Consider the following 19002-nt stretch of genomic DNA (forward strand, 5'->3'; position numbering starts at 1 on the left):
TGGTATTTTCCCATGGTATTTTCCTTCATTTTTCAAGGGGAAATAATAAAATAAGGTTTCTAGAGAGTCCATCAAGCCCATAAAAGGGGATAGGAGCTAGGCATTGGGACCATCTTGACTTGTCTATCTATTTTTGTTTTTGTTGAGAACTTGGCATGGCTAGTTCTCAGCTTGATGCTGGGATAATTGAGCCTATGCCTTGACATTTGTTAGTAGATCCATCCAAGGTTCACGTTTGTGCTTCAATATCTTTATTTTCTTATTCATTGAGCAGTTGTGTATGTCGAGGCATAGGCTCCATTATTTTGCATGTATTTGGTCATGTCTCATTTTTTAAGTATTAATTGAAATAAGGGTTGCATTTTTGGAGATCCCTTTTGTGTTCGATATTTTTGATTGCAAGAGTTTTTTTTTGAACACCTTCATGTGCCAGATCTATTGATTATTTCATTACTTGGGATTTTATAGTGGTATCAGAGCTGTGCATCCTACCAGTGTGAGGGTTTCATGCAGAGAACTTCAGTGGGATTTATTCTCACCCTAGCCAACATTTTCATCTTCAGTGGTATTTAATATCACCCTAGTTTGTCTCTTTGGAAATTTTTCCTATTGCTAGTTCAAGGAACAAATCTTGATTTTTTTTGGTGTTGATGGGTTTGTGGATTCAAGGGTATTGGTCTCTGCACTTCTTTGTAGGGTTATCTCTGCACTTCTCTATAGGGTTTATCTCATCTATAGATTAGGACTGTCTTAATCACATTGAAAGATAAAAGGCATAGATCCATCACATATCAAGCATATCTTGATCTGATTTGTAACTTTGGTAGAAGATCAAGGTCATCACATAGGGAGGATCGATCTTGTTAGTGGTTGATCCATTTCTCAGATCAGTTCTTGGAAGTGCGGGAGATCATTTGGAAGCTAATAGACAAAATTTATTTGATCTCGTTGAAGGCTGAGAAGCACTACACAAATGTTTGAGGGACGCGTAGGCAAAGCAAGAAGGAGTCATGTGGGGGCGATATATCAATTGTGCAAGTGTTGGAAGGTTGTATGACCAATATATCAAAGTTTATAGGGTCGAGGGTCAAAAGGTGGCAAGTTTCATTATAGGAGTTCCAAGTTTATGGTGCCATACAACCAATGCACCAATATTGGATGGTCGAGGGACCATCTATCGAACGTAGAGTAATCACACAAGATCCGTGGGAACGGAATTGTGGGAGAAACGACCAAACGAAGTGGATTAAGGCCACCTACTATCAACTAATGAACCATAGACTCTGGGCACATTGATCCGATTAGCATACGGGATCAGAAAGGGTAAAAATACATTAAAATGGAAGTAAAATAATCCTAGAGTTGTATGAGCTGCCAATACATGCCAATCGAGCTGCCTTTTCATGATCTGGTGAAATTAGAATCTATCGAACAATAATCAAAGTTATAGACTGTCGCGTGGGAGGTGAGAAGGCTGGGAGGCCAAAATCATCAACCTTGTAGGTCATATAGGGTTTATAAGGGCCAAGAATCCATCGATCCACATGATGGAAATATAGAATATGTAAAGGACGAAGGATGACTATTTATAGTTGGAGGTAGGGTCGCCGCTGCCATTGATCCAAGACCTGTCGAGTTAAGGGTTGAGGAAACATTTAGTTACCCCAGTTGCTACCAGGGATATTCATTCAAACAATACGTCGCATTGCTCGTCAAAACCTGAGTTGTACTTTAGTGTTTAGGAAAAGATCATGCATTTCAAGACAAATCTTATGATGTTGAAGCAGAGAGTCTAGATAGTCTGAGACACTGTCTTACAAGAGAATAGGAAAATTGAGGAGCTCATAGGGGTATGTGCCAAATCAATGGCCAAGTTGTCTAGTGTTGAGGAATGACTCAAGTCCCTCAAAAGGTAGTAAGAGGATTACCGTTGGGAGTTCCAGAGCAGACCTCTACAAGAGTACATAAATAAGGCTTGCAGCACTACCAACCCACCTTTATACACTGGGAAGAGCAGGGCAGAGTTCTCCAAATGGATCATGATGGGTAATCGAGTGGAGCAGCATGAGTTGAGCATCGAGCAACATAAACATAATAGATTTGTTCCATGTGCAAGTATTCATCCTTCTCACGACATGGATTGGCGAGAGATTATGAGTTGGGACTCTATTGATGGGATGATTCTAAGGAGGACACTCTTATCCAAGGGCATATCACAACATGGACCCTTAGGCACACACAATGATGGAGGACCGAGGTCATATCATAACCCACAGGTCCTAGGACTTAGGTGGCATTGGGATCTAGGTGGATCTATTGAGGGCAGGTTTGGTTGAAAGATTGTTTGGAATCCAGGTATCGAAGGATCCATTTAAGATCATTTAGCATGGAGGCATGGGATAGCAAATTGGTTTATAGGATCTTGGTATAAATGTACAAATGCTTATGGATAGCAGTGTATTTATTAAGGGCAAGCAATATTTGGGCCGAATGATTAGTAATATTCCCTTTTCTGGATATTTCAAAATGGACGGAATCTACCCATGGTATTTATTGTGGTATTTTCCCATGATATGTGCCCATGGTATTTTCCTTCATTTTTCGAAGGAAAATAATAAAATAAGGTTTCTAAGGAGTCCATCAAGCTTATAAAAGGGGATAGGAGCTAGGCATTAGGACCATCCTGGCTTGTCTATCTATTTGTGTTTTGTTGAGAACTTGATGTGGCCAATTCTAGCGTGATCCTAGGACAAAAACCCCGTGGTGACATTTATTGGTGGATCCATCCAGGGTTCATGTTTGTGCTTAAGTATCTTTATTTTATTATTCATTGAGTAGTTGTGTATGTCGAGGCAGAGGTTCCATTATTTTGCTTTTATTTGAGCATGTCTCATTTTCTAAGTATTAATTGAAATAAGGGATGCATTTTTCGAGATCCCTTTTGTGTTCGATATTTTTGATTGCAAGAATTTTTATTAGAACACCTAAATGTGCCATATATGTTGATTATTTCATTGATTGGGATCTTACAACTTTTGATAACCAAAGAAAAATAATCTCCGCCCTCCATGCACTTATCAACATTAGTTCAACTTTATAGGGAGGAGGGTCGGAATTTCAAAACCTTGGTACTCTTTAAATTGATTGATGGAATTTCTTGCCTATTTAAACTAAAAATGTTGACATTGCTTGTAAATATTTTTTATCCCAATTTCAATGGCCAAATTATCCCCTTCTAACCAATTTATCCATTGAATTCCATCTATGTATATAAAGTTTTAACTTGACATACATGAAATGAACAATGAAATGTCCATTAAATACTATCTTTGTGTTGGAGAATCTAATTCCAACTACATGCCAGGTGTCATTGTAGTTACTCCAAATGTTCCAGCTTAACTTTAGTTTAGTTTAGTGGAGTTGAGTTTCACTGCAGTGTTTTATTACTGATGTCTTCAATGTGATATTATTTAACTTATTTATAATATTGAGAATAGAACTCTCTGCTCCACTTTTTTCATTCTTTAACATGGTATCAGAGCCCCAAGTTGCATAAGACTCTAGATAGAGAATCATTTTAATTTTGTTTTTGGGCTCACAAAGAAGAAGCCAAGGCCATGAGAGGCCGAGGAGCTTGACAGAAAAAGTCTAACAACAACTTGACTTTCACAATCTTTCACAACAAAATAGAAGTGTGTCACTTGTTCCACGGTAAAAGAAGAAAAAGGCCCAATGCGTAACGGTTCCCCCCCAACAAAAAGAAAACTGGGCAAAAGATAACTTTGATGCACCCTTTGAGTTGAAAGAGTCCGCAATTTTGCACATACAACCTCTTTCAAGAGGTGCACAAATGATGAAGCATAATTTTTAAACAAAATGGAGCGTTAGCTGTGATATAATCTAAAATTTTAGTGTCGTACTTTGAAGAAAGAGTCTTGTGTCGGTAGGAGCAACATCAAGTATTTGTCGAAATTTTAAATATCCGTGCGACCAAGAGTGAAGTGTGGGTCGTCATACGAAGGAGGAAACATCGTCAAAATTTGAAAAAAAAATTAGGTAGTCATGAAGCTGCTGATTGGAAGAACGAATCGTGAACAGTCAAAGGTATCCAACACTCATGGTGTAAGGCATTTCGTTTGAAAACCATTTCTTTATTCGAGAATATAAAAAAAACGTACGAGTCTTTCTCAGCATATGTTCCTAAGGAAATTTGTGATGAAGTTTTTTATTTTTATTCTAAAAGAGTGTCAAAAAGAAAAAGTTATACGTAATATTAAAAAAGGGGCTCATAAAATTTTTAAATGAAATGCCTTCGTTAATTGTTCCTTTCAAAAAGGACAAAAGATACTCATTTTTTATAAGTGGCTTTATTAAGAAAAGAGAAAAGGGTGTTGTTCAAAATTGTTGGCAGCATTGGTATTGGAATATCATAAGGGAGTTGTGAAAGCTTTTATGAAAGAGTTTCTCTTGTAAAGAAATTGTAGATTACTTTGTAGAATCTAAACAACATAGAAGTTACTATAAATATGTTTTTATTGCTGATAATAACTTGTAAAGAAATTGTAGATTACTTTGTAGAATCTAAACAACATAGAAGTTACTATAAATATGTTTTTATTGCTGATAATAACTATGTTTGTAGGTCGATTTGTTTATTGAATTGCATTTTGTAAGCAAGCAAAAAATAGGAAAAGCTAAGAGGTTGAAAAGGTCAAAGCGAAAATAGGAAATGTTCGAGATATTTTTGAGAGATTTGGAAGTGAAAAGCCAAAAGAATTCCTTTGCATTAAAATGCATAAAAGAATGAGTTGATGACAACACTCTTCCCCTGATCGCAGAGACAAAGACAACCAAGGAAGCTTGGGATACCCTTGAGACAAATTTTGGTGTAAGGGGGAGTAATCCAATTGAAGGTGAAGAGTTTGGTGAATCCCACTGTGCTCAACCACAAGTGGATGATGATTGTGAAGAATTTGCATAAACAATAGAGAAGGAACACGTAGATGCTTGTGAACCCCATTGTGCACAATAACAAGTGGATGAAGGTTTGCTAAATGCAGCAATAGAGCTTATTGATGACAATGAAGCTGCCATTGAAGCACTCAATGTTATGGTGAATCCAACAATTCAATTTGTTGATGTAAAGTTTGATGAAGACTTGTTTCCTAACGATGAATGGTTGCAGATAATGCAAAAAAAACGTGATATCGACATGATTATATTTGGTGAGAGAATCCTACTTGAGTTTGCAAACCAAGTGGAAGACAACCTCTTTGAAGCAACCGAGGTTAGTAAAAAATTGGAAGCAACAAAGGCATAGAAGGAAACACAACTAGAGAAAGGGCTCATTACATAGCAAAAGGAATGTAAATAACGTGGTTCTAGAGATGTTTTTACACTTACCATTGATTTCCAATCTACAAGTAAATAGGATTATTATGAAGAAGAGTTAAATTTCCTTGAAGCATGGTTTGCAACACCATGTCTTGGAAAAGCCTACATAGAAGTTGTAGAAATGAATGTTGAAGACAACATAGATGATGAAAACATTAATGATATTTTCATGAAGAAATATTTTTTTACTATAAACTTATGTTGGAGCAGAATATTGATGATGAAAAGTACACAATAGAAGATGACATGTGACCGTTGTCCATATACAAGCTGATTTTTGAAGAAGTTCGAGACATGTTTAGACAACCTGAAATAATAGAAGAGCTTCACCAAAAAATAAATAAATTGAGGTTTAAAGGATACAATAAAGAGAAAAAGTCGAAACAATTTATAGGCTATAAGATCTTGAAGGAAAGAAAGAGAAAAGGAAGTCCAAATGATCTCCATTTTTTGAATTGTAAGCCTAGATGATACATAGACCAACAAATGTCTTAGTTTAAGTTTTTTATGGTTGAAATTAGGGAGGAGTGTTGGAGAATCTAATTCCAACCACCTATTAGGTGTCATCGTTGTTACTCCAAGTGTCTCAATTCAGTTTCAGTTAGTTGAGTTGAGTTGAGTTTCATTGTAGTCATTTATTACTAATTTCTCTAATGTAACCTTATTTAACTGATTTGTAATATTGAGAAGGGAACTCTCTGCTCTAGTTTTTTAATTATTAACACTATGTATAAAGCTTACTCTTTATCTTTACATGCATGTAACAGGTGAAGACACGTGTAGAGTGAGGATTCAGATTAAGTACATTGATATTGAGGTGGTTGAATTGTTGGATGCTTATGCTTAACGGATACCATGATGCAATTTGATGGGGTTATGGAGTGATTTACCTATTAAATACAGTTTAAAAATTTGTAAAACTGAAATTTTGAAGAGCGGTTGGGAGGTTTAACAATAATCAAATTTGATGGGTGGGTTTTCTTTGAAATTACAACTATGAACAAATATATGTCAACATACTTGGAACATATGTGGTTCCATTAGAATGGCCTTTCTAATCGTATCAAAATAGAGAGCACCCATACAATATAGATTAAAACTTGTCCATTTGGTCATTCACCTCAACATCGTTGTTTTGTTTCTTATTTTTATGTTTTCAAGGGCGAGCTTTTCCAAAACTTGTCAACAAAAAAATCGGTTTACCGATATCTTTGGTTTGGAACTACCATATTTATTATACATTATAAAGGAATTGTCCTCATAACACAATGTTTCATTGTTTTCAATGGTCCCCAGTCTGATCCAACTCATAATATGGGTGTTGTCTATCAATGCCACAAATTTTCCCGGACGACAGATTTCTTGTTAGAATATGGTATAACAAATTTCAAAAAATTAGAATGTTGGAGTGTTTGGATCATTTTTCTAATTATGGAAATGGATTCAGCACCATCAAGAACTTCTAGGGCACCCAAAATCCTGAACTTTGACGAGTGTAACCCATATTTTCAAAAATTTATCCCTAATTTTGTCATAATCTTGCTAGAATTTCCATTATTTTCTAGGCTAATTTGTGAGCTCTTTAGACTACACTCACAATATGTGTTCATCTAGTTACTCATTTTCTAAGAGCCACCTTGACACCGTATGTATCTGTTAAATGTTAATCCATGCACATTTAATACGATTAAATTTGAATAAACCCTTAGCCAACTAACTTTTTTTACAGACAAACAACATAAAAGTATTACTAGGGTTTTGGGCATGGAGTGCACTGACTCCATTCCACATATTTTTCATCCTCGCCTCTTTTCAATGGTCAATTGTCAAAGCACCAATTTATTGGTGTGGTTCATGGCGATGGAGTGCAACCAATCCCATCACAAATACGTATTAAAGACACAATTGTGGAGGTCTTCTTCATCTAGGGGAGCTGGTTGGGATTTTAAAACAAACTCAGCTAACTATTTATATTCTCTTTGATTTGTTTTCACAGTTTGAATGAAGCATTTAAATAGTATATCAATATTTTAAACTATATTTGACAGTGAAATTACCTAATTACAAGCAATTTGCTTGCCAAATTCTCTCTCTATTTGGAACTTTGGAGGTTTTACAACATAACAACTATTCTCGAATTGTTTTCTCTTAATGTTTAGATCGATGAATGCATAATTTTAGATTTGTTGAGCTTAACTCGTATGAAAAAAAAACTCCTCTCAATGTACACATTTTAACTTTTTAAGATAACTATTATATCACTAACAGTGTATAAAATCATTAGTCTTTTAAAAAATATTTTATATTTTTAATGTAAATACAATTAATTATTTTATAAAAATTGAATTCCATGATAGTAAATTTCAGATTCATGCAAGATAGAGTATAAGTTCATATTTATAATACTCAATATTTATAATTTCATTAGTCTTTTAAAAAATATTTTATATTTTTAATGTAAATACAATTAATTATTTTATAAAAATTGAATTCCATGATAGTAAATTTCAGATTCATGCAAGATAGAGTATAAGTTCATATTTATAATACTCAATATTTATAATTTCATTCATATTCATAATATGTACAGACCCATTACCTATATCCATCATTTGGAGAGGAATTTTGAATGAGCAAAACACAATTAATAGGAAAGAGAAAAAATAAATAAAATCTTTAATGGAGAAAAACTAATAATTTAATAAGAAAAGAATATAACAAAAATAATTAAAAATCTAAAAAATAACTCAAAATATAAATAAACAAAGATATTATTATAATTTAATAAAAAATAAATATAAAAATAATAAATAACAATATTGATATAAATATTATGGTTAAGAAATTAATTAATTAAATTAATATTGGAAGTAATGCTTCCATGTCATGTGTGCCATGTGTATTACAAGTTGTCAGTGAGTATTCCGAGGTGTTATTCTAGATGTGGTTGTTTTCAATGTGTATGAGTTGTTGTTTTGTCATGTCCTAGTTATAGATCCACTTTTTTAGGATCTAGATTTGTCGAAATCAGTAATTTGTATCCTAAATATATGTAACCTTTGTCATCAATAAACATATGAGAGTGATTTGTGTTGTGTGTAATTTATCTTTCTCTTTGTATTTCTAATATGGTATCAGAGCTGGTACTGGCTTGACTCCTGCAAGGAAGGGCGAGGACGAGGAATATGTGAGGGATCGCGAGTGTTATTATCTTTTTACATATTAGTATAGATGTGTGGGAGTTTATCTTTAGTGTGTGAATTTTTTTTTGTGACCTTGTGTATAGATCTGTTTGTTTTTTTTTTTTGCAGCTTCTTCAAACATCATCAGATCCATCCTTTATCTTGCTATTTGTAAAAAAAAAATTGTGCTTATCTGCCTGGAACTTGCAAAGGAGTTAAATTCATGCTTGGATGGTTTTGTCAAAGTTGTGTGCACTATCATATTATAAATCTGCAAAATCATGCCCACAAACTATACATGTTGCTGCACGGATATGGATTTGAGATCTGGATCTGAGATCTAGGGAAGAGGAGTTTCAAGTGGCTAATGATATATGTCAAAAGTGTTAAAATTGGAGGAAGATCTCAATTTTTCACTTATGCGGGGTAGAGATTTTTGCGTCAGATGTTTATGTTGCAATCTTGTTCTGATCTCAAATTTTGGAGTCTGCATTTTAAGCATATTGAGTCTGGTTAACTCAATATGTGAGTGTAAGTTTGTTGGAATTGGCCACTCTAACAAATGTTTCTTTGTGAAGATGAGAAAGATCCAAGACAAAGATTGAACCAAATGAACAATTTTTGACCCGTGCTAAGGAGGGATGCGCTGACTTGTCTATGCCTGAATGACAACTAATAGTTTGATGATTATCGAGTTTGTAGTTGTGAAATGTCTTTGTCAAATAGTTTTCTATTTCTTTCAATTATGGTTATAAAAAGGGTTGGTGGTTCTTAAACTGGAAGCCCTGGTGTCTGAAATGTCAATTCTTGTGCGTTAGTAAGGTCAAGCTATTTGATCGAATTTTCAACACATTTAGTATCCAAACCTCCATCCTAGCAACTGACGGATAGCTGAAAGAGAAATATCCAACAGATGGTGGTTGGTCCATAGGATGGTTCATTACTCGACAACTCTTATCGCGGAAGCTCCGATGAGATGAGGTGTCATTATTGTTGATATTGCAAATTTTATCAACAATGGTCAGAGGCGGTTACGTTTTAAATGGAGGTCAAGTGACAACTCGAGATGTGGTGGTGAAAGAGTGATGTTTGCGAGATTCCAGAGTGGATGTGAGTGTTGATGAATACCAATCAGAAAAATATGATATTGTTGTTGTAATATGTGTTTTCAATGTTTTCCATGTAAGCATTAAGGGAGGGTGTTGGAAGTAACGCTTCCATGTCATGTGTGCCATGTGTATTGCAAGTTGTTAGTGAGTATTCTGAGGTGTTATTCTATATGTGGTTGTTTCCCATATGTATGAGTTCCTAGCCATAGATCCACTTTCTTAGGATCTAGATTTGTCGGAGTCAGTAATTTGTATCCTATATATATGTAACCTTTGTGATCAATAAAAATATGAGAGCGATTTGCGTTGTGTTTAATTTCTCTCTCTCTTTGTATTTCTAATAATTAATATAGTTTATTTATAACGAAAATTAAATTTAGAAATGAGTTAAAAATAAATATATGTAAAATAAGAATCAAATATAAGATTTAATTAGCATAGATTCATTTTAAATCTAAATTAGCATCTAAAACATGGAGAGGGATTAAATTCCTCGAGACACAAATCGTTTTTGAGTAGAAAAGTCAAGGAAAGCTTTTCGCCTTGAATGATTTGATTAATCTAGGCTCTTGGTACATCTAGAGTTAAGATGAATCTATGTTTGTTGTGATAAACTCATTAATAAAATGTTTTACTTGTTTTACATAATACTCCACATTAAAATCTTAAACGCATATCCATAAAATACTTTTTCTCTCTCAAATTATTTTTATTATTAATATTTTTTGAAATTTTATATATCAAGTCTATATTAAAAATTGATGGAATTAAACATTTCCTTCATACCTTGAATTAAAAAGAGCTTATTAATAGAAGAAGAAACCTTGTACTCTTTCCTTTTCTAAAAATTTTTACTCAACATAAATTGAAGTATTGGATTTTAACTCACATTAAACTTTTTTTTGTTATTAATATTTTTTAAATTTTATATTACATCTCCATATTAAGAATGAAATAAATTACACCTCCTTCACAACTAAAAGTAAGAATATAATACAATTTTTAATCCTTTTTTTTCTATATAAAGTTAACATAAAATTGTATTAAATTAATATGGACATTAAAATATTTTTTTTAGAGATAATATAAAAATAATTTTTATTATTAATATATTTTTGTTTTAAATATTACAAGCTAACTAAACATAGAATGGATTATACTTCATGTAATATCAATAATATTATTTTTACATGTTATATGACAAATCTCTATTAAATAGTGAAGAAATTATTTATCTACCTCATACTACAAAGTAAATTATTATTTTTGCTTTCCATTATTTTATCTTTTTATATTAAGTTAATGTAACATTAAGTAGAAATGGGATTATTTTATTTATGATGTACATTTTTTAATACTATCTTTTAATTTGTTAATGTAAATATTGTTTTATTATTTTTGAATGTAAAATTAAGTGACAACATTTCCCTATATTGTACTATAGAGAGCGTCTTTGGGAAAAAAAAGAGAAAACTCCAAAAACAAAAAAAACAACCTTCAAAAGTAGATTAAAGATTTTAGTAGCCTTAATAATTTACTTGGGTTTGCACAAGCATGATGAAAAGCACTAACCCAATTTTTTTTCTCTTTGGATTTTACGACACTCAATTAGTCAAATATCTAAAATTCTTGATTCCTAATTCCTAGCTGATACACCACATCGACACACCGCGACGGAATGCCATGTTATCAAACTCTATCCAAAAAAAAACCATCACCGTTGACATATCATCATCCACATATATTTCCATGTCATGTACCACGTCACACTCCAAGTGGGTTCATCCTCCATGGCTCCACACGTCCCCCATGTGTTCTACCTTACTAGAATTTAGAGTTAGGCTTTACATAGTTAAAAGAGATTCCAGATTTCCATGCTTTTGGATTCTATTACAGGACATGAAATAATCTCATCATTTACAATAGAGGAAATTACCAAATTCTGACAACATATGGGAAGGATGTTGGTAGCTAATTGAAAAAGGGTTATTTTCCAAATTTTGAAAATTTCCCTATTGGCATATTGATCTATGTTTTTCATTAAATCTCTTTAATATCTTTTTCCGAATGTTTGGACCTCATCTCCTTGAGAGATCTTATTACCTAATCTTCCTCACTTAACAAACTTCAATGCTTGGTATGTGGCATATGATGTCAAAAATTCCATCAACTCCAATTTTCTTTGCATGCATATTCCAACATCTAGCATAAGTGTTTGGAAAAATGCTTTTGTAAAGTTCTGGGTCGTTAGATCCACTAGATAGCCATGAACCTAATCCAACATTTCCACGTCTTCATATGAGTCTTCATTTCTAGAGTGCCATGTCTGTGACCACGTGCACTACTACATTCCACATATTTGTGATCCTCTACATTCCACATATTTGTGACCCTCACCTACTTTGATTGTGAGCAATTAAGGCACCAATTTATTGTTGATATTTAGGTGGTGGAGTATAGTTGACACCATTCCTCATACATATTAAAGACATGATTGTGGATATTTCCTTCATTGTCTAGAAGTTTGAAGGTTTCTAAACCATCTACACTCTACAATCTCTAGCAACTATACGAATAACCTTTATATTTTTATCTCTTAATGTTCAAATTGATGGATTTATCGAGTTAAATGTGCAAATTTATGTTTAGGTATATTTATTATGTCAATGTTTACCTAATGAAATCTATGATCGTTTCCAAGATATTATTTTGTCTGTACTAGTGCAATTTTTCAATTTTTCATAGTTAACATTAGGCTTTTGGCTGAAATTTTTGTGTGATGTCAATGCGTCAATGAATCCCCGGCTCCAAATTTCTAGGGTCAACGTCATCCTTCCATGCATGGTAGATCGAATTTAATAGTGTAGATATAGGGAAGGGTGATCCTTCGTATAGTTGGGAGTTAATTTGGGTTACTTGGAGTTTTGGTCGTGTTAATTTCATTTTAAGAGTGTTGGTGGAGAATTTATTATTATGGTTGATGGATCACCAAGAAGAATATTTAGGTGTTTTTGTTGTTCAAAGTGGTTGTTTTATTTTTTTTTTTGCCTGTGTTTTATGTGCAACATTACTTCTCATTGTTAGGTTTTCCTTATTACCAAGTGAGTTTTATTTTTACTTCGATGGGTGTGAGGAGTAAGATTTTTGTGTGGAATGCTAAAGTTGTGCGAGTTTGTGGCAGGATGCAGGTTTACCAAACTCCTCGACGATGATTTGACAGGTAAATGCATGAACATTATTTTCTAGTTTAATGGCCATGGTTCATAATTCTGAGTTCTAATGGTTCGTTATTTCGCAAAATTTGCAAGTGAGACTTTAGAATTTATAGCATAAGATTTGTTGGGGTAAGCGAATTGTTGGATTCTAGAGGCAAAAACCTGGTAAGTTTTTGAGTTCTCTTTGTTAGAAAACTCTCGTTTAATGGATAATAAGTGTTAAATAAATTTCTGACTCAAGTTTCCATGGTTTGGATGCAATGTTTTATGAATAAACTAGTATTGACTGACCAAAGCTAGGTCGAAAGGTCGACCCATCTTTGAATTTGGGGAAGTCTTGTGGGCAAGGTGCTAGCCCTGATTCCATATGTTCCAGTTTTGAATTGTTTGCCGACCCCAATTCAATGATTTTATGTAGTGGTTATGACGAATATTACCCGGAATGCACTCTGAAACTTGCGAAGTCAGTAGTATAGGGATATTTTCATTTTCCGAAGGCTCGTGAACAAGGTGGCGGCTTCAACTGCACATTGTAATGTTTTAGATAGTTGGGGGGTCAGAGTTCTATTTACACAAATAACTAGCTTGAGGAGAAGATAAGTCTGACCTCAGTCAGGCATGACATATTGTGATGTCGGAAGTTGATGCATGTTTTCATTTTAGCAGACTCGTGTATGAGAGTTTTTATATTCCTTTTACGCTCCAGACACATGTATGTAAGTTTTTATAGGGGCATTTGTCTCCATTTCATTTTTTTCATTTTCTTTGGAGTTAAGAAAACCATAATTGTGGTCGAAATCAACTTCGTGGTCAGCCAGTCGGCGTATCTTTGGAGAAGAATCATAAGAAAAAGGCTGAGTTGTGAGCCATCTTGGCAAAGGCTAAGATTCAAGCAGTTTTGAAGTTGCAACTGACCTTTAAGTTAGTTGTTTTCGGATTTTGTAATTTATGAACCATATTTAGATTGTTTTATTCTGTAGACGAGGGATGATAGGTTCATATATTTTAAGAATTTTAATCCTAATTTTCTTTTAATTTGTACGCATTTTTTAGATTTGTTATCTTAAACTTTTATGTAGGAAGAATCATAATCTTTTTGTAAAATTGCTTTAAATAAATGTCTTATAAAAATATTTTTTTGAATGTATTTCTTTGTTGATAAAAGAATAATGTATTTTAAATTACATTTATTAAATAATATTTTATGTGAAAAAACAAAATAATAAATTACAAACACATATGTTTATTTTGTGGGCCTTTGTAGAAGTAAGTCGGAGGTCAGGCTAAGTATGAGGTTAGAGGCGGTTGTTGTAAACACATGTAACTATACACATATATTTATTTTGTGGTTCCTACTAAAAGCAAGACGGAGGTTGGCCCCCACTATGAGATCAGAGGTCAGCATTTTTGTTTGAATGATCTCTCTATACACTCCTGACTACTAACACCCCCCACCAATTCGACTTAGAATCTAGGTTCACTACTGTTATTATTATTATTATTTCTTATAAATGACTTAAATGAGGTATATGATGAAGTTTATCAAGAGTTGATATGTTATAAATTAAATCTTAAATTTATTATAAAAATATTTTGTTAAATTTTTTCTTTATTGATAAAAGAATAAAGTATTTTAAATTACATTTATTAAATAAAATGCTATGTGAAAAACAAAATAATAAATTATAGACACGTATATTTGTTTTGTGGGCCTTTGCAGGAGCAAGTCGGAGATTGGGTTGGCTGTGACATTATGCATAACTATACACACATATTTATTTTGTGTCTCCTACTGAAAGCAAGTCAGGGGTTGGCCGCGACTATGAGATCAAAGCTCAACATTGTGGTTTGAATGGTCTCTCTAGACACTCCTTGGCCAATTCGACTCCAGCTTCAATATTTCAATTTTTTCTTTTGAGAATGAGATAATTGGTTCCCATATTTGAAACATTTTATCTTATAAGTATAATTTATTCAATTTATGTTTTAATTGATAAAAAAATAAATTAATTTTATCAAATAATATGTAAAAACAAAATAATAAATTATAAAGAGGTCAATTATACATATATGTTTCTTTCATGGGCCTTGACAAAAGAAAGTTGGTGGTCAGGCTCGCTATGAGATCAGAGGTCGGCATCATGTTTTGGATGGTGGTATGACATTTTGCGACCAATTGGCCTCCTTATAAACACGCCCAACTATATGTACATATTTCTTTTGTGGTCGCTACTGAAGTAAGTCGAAAGACAAGTATGAATAAGAGGTTGGAAGTCATACTTGTCATTGAATGGTCTCTCTGAACACTCCTGACTATTGACAGTCCTCAACCAAATATGCTCCATCTACAATACTACATGGAAGTATCCTAAATAATTTTTTTTAATTTAAAGATTATTTATTTAAATTATAATTTTAGTGAATGGATATATATATATATATATATATATATATATATATATATATATATATATATATAATTTTATCAATTTATTATTAAATAATATCTTATATGAAAAAAAAATATTATAAACACGTATGTTTGTTTTGTGGGTATTTGTAGAAGCAAGTTGGAGGTCGGTCCTGACTATGAGATCGAAGGCCGGCATCGTGGTTTGCATGGTCTCTTTAGACACTCGCGACCACTGACACTCCCTGAACAATTTGGCTCCAACTTCAATATTTCATTTTTTGCTTTAGAGAATGGGATAATGAGTTCCCATCTTTTAAATTTTTTATCTTATAAATATAATTTATTCAATTTATGTTTTTATGGATAAAAAATAAATTAATTTAAATTAATTTTATCAAATAAAATGTAGTAAGAAAAAAACAAAATAATCAATTAAAAAGAGGCCAATTATACATATATGTTTCTTTTGTGGGCCCTTCCAGAAGAAATTCAATAGTTGGGTTGGATCTAATATCGAAGGTCGACATTTTGTTTCCGATGGTGCTATGATTTTCCATGACCAATTTTCCTCCTCATAAACATGCCCAACTATATGTACATATTTTTTTTGTGGTCCCTATTGAAATCAAGTCAAAAGAGGGGTCCAACTATGAGGTCAAAAGTCAGACTTGTCATTTGAATGGTTTTTCTAGACACTCACGACTATTGACAGTCCCCAACCAAATCGGCTCTAACTACAATACTCAATGGAGACATCCTAAATCAATTTTGTTTTAAAATTGAAAATTATTTATTTAAATTATAATTTTAGAGAATGGATTCTAAAATATTATATATATATATATATATATATATATATATATATATATATATATATATATATATATATATATATATATATATATATATATATATATATATATACACACACACACACAGTTTTATCAATTTATATTTAAAATACAACTCTATAGTATAATTAACTTTTGATTTATAGTACATTTTATATAAAGATCTTTTTTATTTTGTTTGTTGAGCATGTTTTATTTATTTTTTGGTTTTACTTTTTATTATTTGGACCCTAATTATTTTTAATTGTGGCAAGTATGTATATATTTATAATTAATTAATTTTATCAATTTATATTGAAAATACAACTTTGTAGTATATTTAACTTTTGGTTTATAGTACATTTTATATAAAGATCTTTTTTATTTTGTTTGTTCAGCATGTTCTTCTTTGTTGTTTTATTAATTTTTTGTTTTTATTTTTTGGACCCTAATTATTTTTAATTGTGACAAATGATTAAATTGTTAATTTTTATCAATATTACTCAAAATTGTGGATGGTTGCAAAATAAATTAAAGCTTCAGTGAGTGTTTTGATTATTTTGACTAACATTTATAAAAGTAAAAGGGATTTTTTTTTAAAGTCATGTGAATGCAAATTTAAATTTTATTTAAATTTAAATTTAATTTTATTCATATATTTTGTCAAATAGGTGTTTGGAACATTAAGTAATTAATTAAATTTAAAATTAATAAAATTTATGATAATTTTCTCATATATATATATATATATATACATGAAAAAAACATATATTGAAATTTCAATAATGTTGTATTCCTTTAATTTTTTACATAATGCTAAAATGCTTTATTATCAATTTTTTTTTTATATATATATAAATAAATAGAATATTAAATTATTATATTAAAATGTTTTATATTTGCTTATTTTAAATTCTATGGATGTTAAAATTGCTTATTTAGCTAGTATTCTTGGACATTATTGTGATGTCGTGTCATTTATATTGGATCTAAGGACATGTAAATACACATGAAAATTGCAATAATTTTATAGATAATAAATACATTGTCTTTTGTGTGTGTGTGTGTGTATAGATAAGTGATGTATATTTAGAGATGTGTTGTTATTTTTATTAGTGATTTTTGTAAATCATGACAAATTTCTTGATATTCAGTGCACATATATTATTGGTAAAAAAAAAAAAAAAGAGAGAGATTGATTTGAGCAATAAAATTATGGATTCATGGATACAAATTGCTAATAAAAAATATTCTATCTAGGTGTTTTATATATATATATATATATATATATATATATATATATATATATATATATATATATATATATATATATATATCATGCATTGGTTTAATGCCTTCATAATGTGTATGATGGGCCTTTAAAATATATATATTTTTAAGATTTGATGAAGTAATTTCCATATTAGTTGAGAAATATTTGACTCTACATGTGCTTTTTATTTTATAAGTATGAGATTGTAATGTTTAAGATGTTCCGGACATTTGTGCAATTTTGAATTTGCTCTAAATTTTAAAGTGCTGAATACTTTTATCTAGATAGAGAAATATCCAAAACTTGATATATTTTTTAGAAATTTTAAATGAACTTTATTGTTTTCCATTAATTTGGATTAAATTACATGTTACTTATAGCTAGATTACAAGTTAAACTTTTAAAGAATTTTTGAATTATAGAATAATATTAATGTTTTATGTAGCAATTATGTGTTTTTTTTTCAAAACAAGTAGAAATCAATAAAATGACAAATGAGAACTAGAAGGAATTAAAGAACGTTACAACCTTTGTTATTTTCAATTGTCGTGTTTAACAGTATTTAATGTCCAAACACTCAAAGACAATTATAAGGGTTTTCAAATACTTTTAGATACTTGGATTTTACTTTTTTGGCCAATTGACATTCGGTATGATTTGAAGTACAATGTCTAATATGCTTACAATTGAACATCTTTGACTAATAAAATTAGTTTTCAGAACACTTTTTCCTGGTATTATTTATTGTAGTTGGTACTAATAAAACTTTAAATAGTAGTATTATTTACATTGTAGAATCATTATTTGACTTGATGATACACTGGATTAAGGTGATGTCTGCTAGTTTGGGTGGAATATGTTATAGAACCATGCCATGCAATTGTGAATGATTTTGAGTCATGGAATGTGTAGTTGTGGAATTGTCAAATTCGTTGCAACAAATTATAAAAGAGGAGGAGACTAATAATAAAAAAATGAATTATGCAAATAAATCAGAGAAGAGGAAAAAAAATGAACAGTTTGAATGCAATTTCCATGGCAGGTGGATTTTTTGCAATTTTAATTGGTGTAAATCTTTGTGTTGTTGCATGCAATATATTTGTTCAAATCCAAAGAACAGTGAATGATTTTCAAAGGCCAACATGCAATTTTTTTTTTTTTTTTTTGTGTGATATAGATGTTAAATTTGTTGATTCACTATGTCCCAAGTGAGAAAGATTTTTCACAAATTGTAATTCTAAAATTAGGAGATATTAAATGCACCCCTAAATCTCATAGTAATTTTAGTTGTGTATTTCTACTTGGAATATTTATGCCAATATCAGGGGCTATGGAAGCTTAAATTATTTCATTCCTAGACAATTTTGGTGCAACATGTTTTGTTTAAATTGACACATTTACTAAAGTACATATCCAATTTAATGTGGTTAGAACTATGATTAATATAGAGTGATGGTTTTTATTTACAAGTACTCTAGTCATGTGTGTCTAGAATGTTAATTGTTATTTATGGCATATTAGATAATGCTTTCAATATCTAGCAAACAATATGATACAAAGTTAGCCTGCCCACCTTCATTGCAATT

This window comes from Pinus tabuliformis, chromosome 1_1 (genome assembly GCF_031772625.1).
Source record: "Pinus tabuliformis cultivar Carrire ecotype Pingquan chromosome 1_1, CPIR1, whole genome shotgun sequence".
NCBI lineage: Eukaryota > Viridiplantae > Streptophyta > Pinopsida > Pinales > Pinaceae > Pinus > Pinus tabuliformis.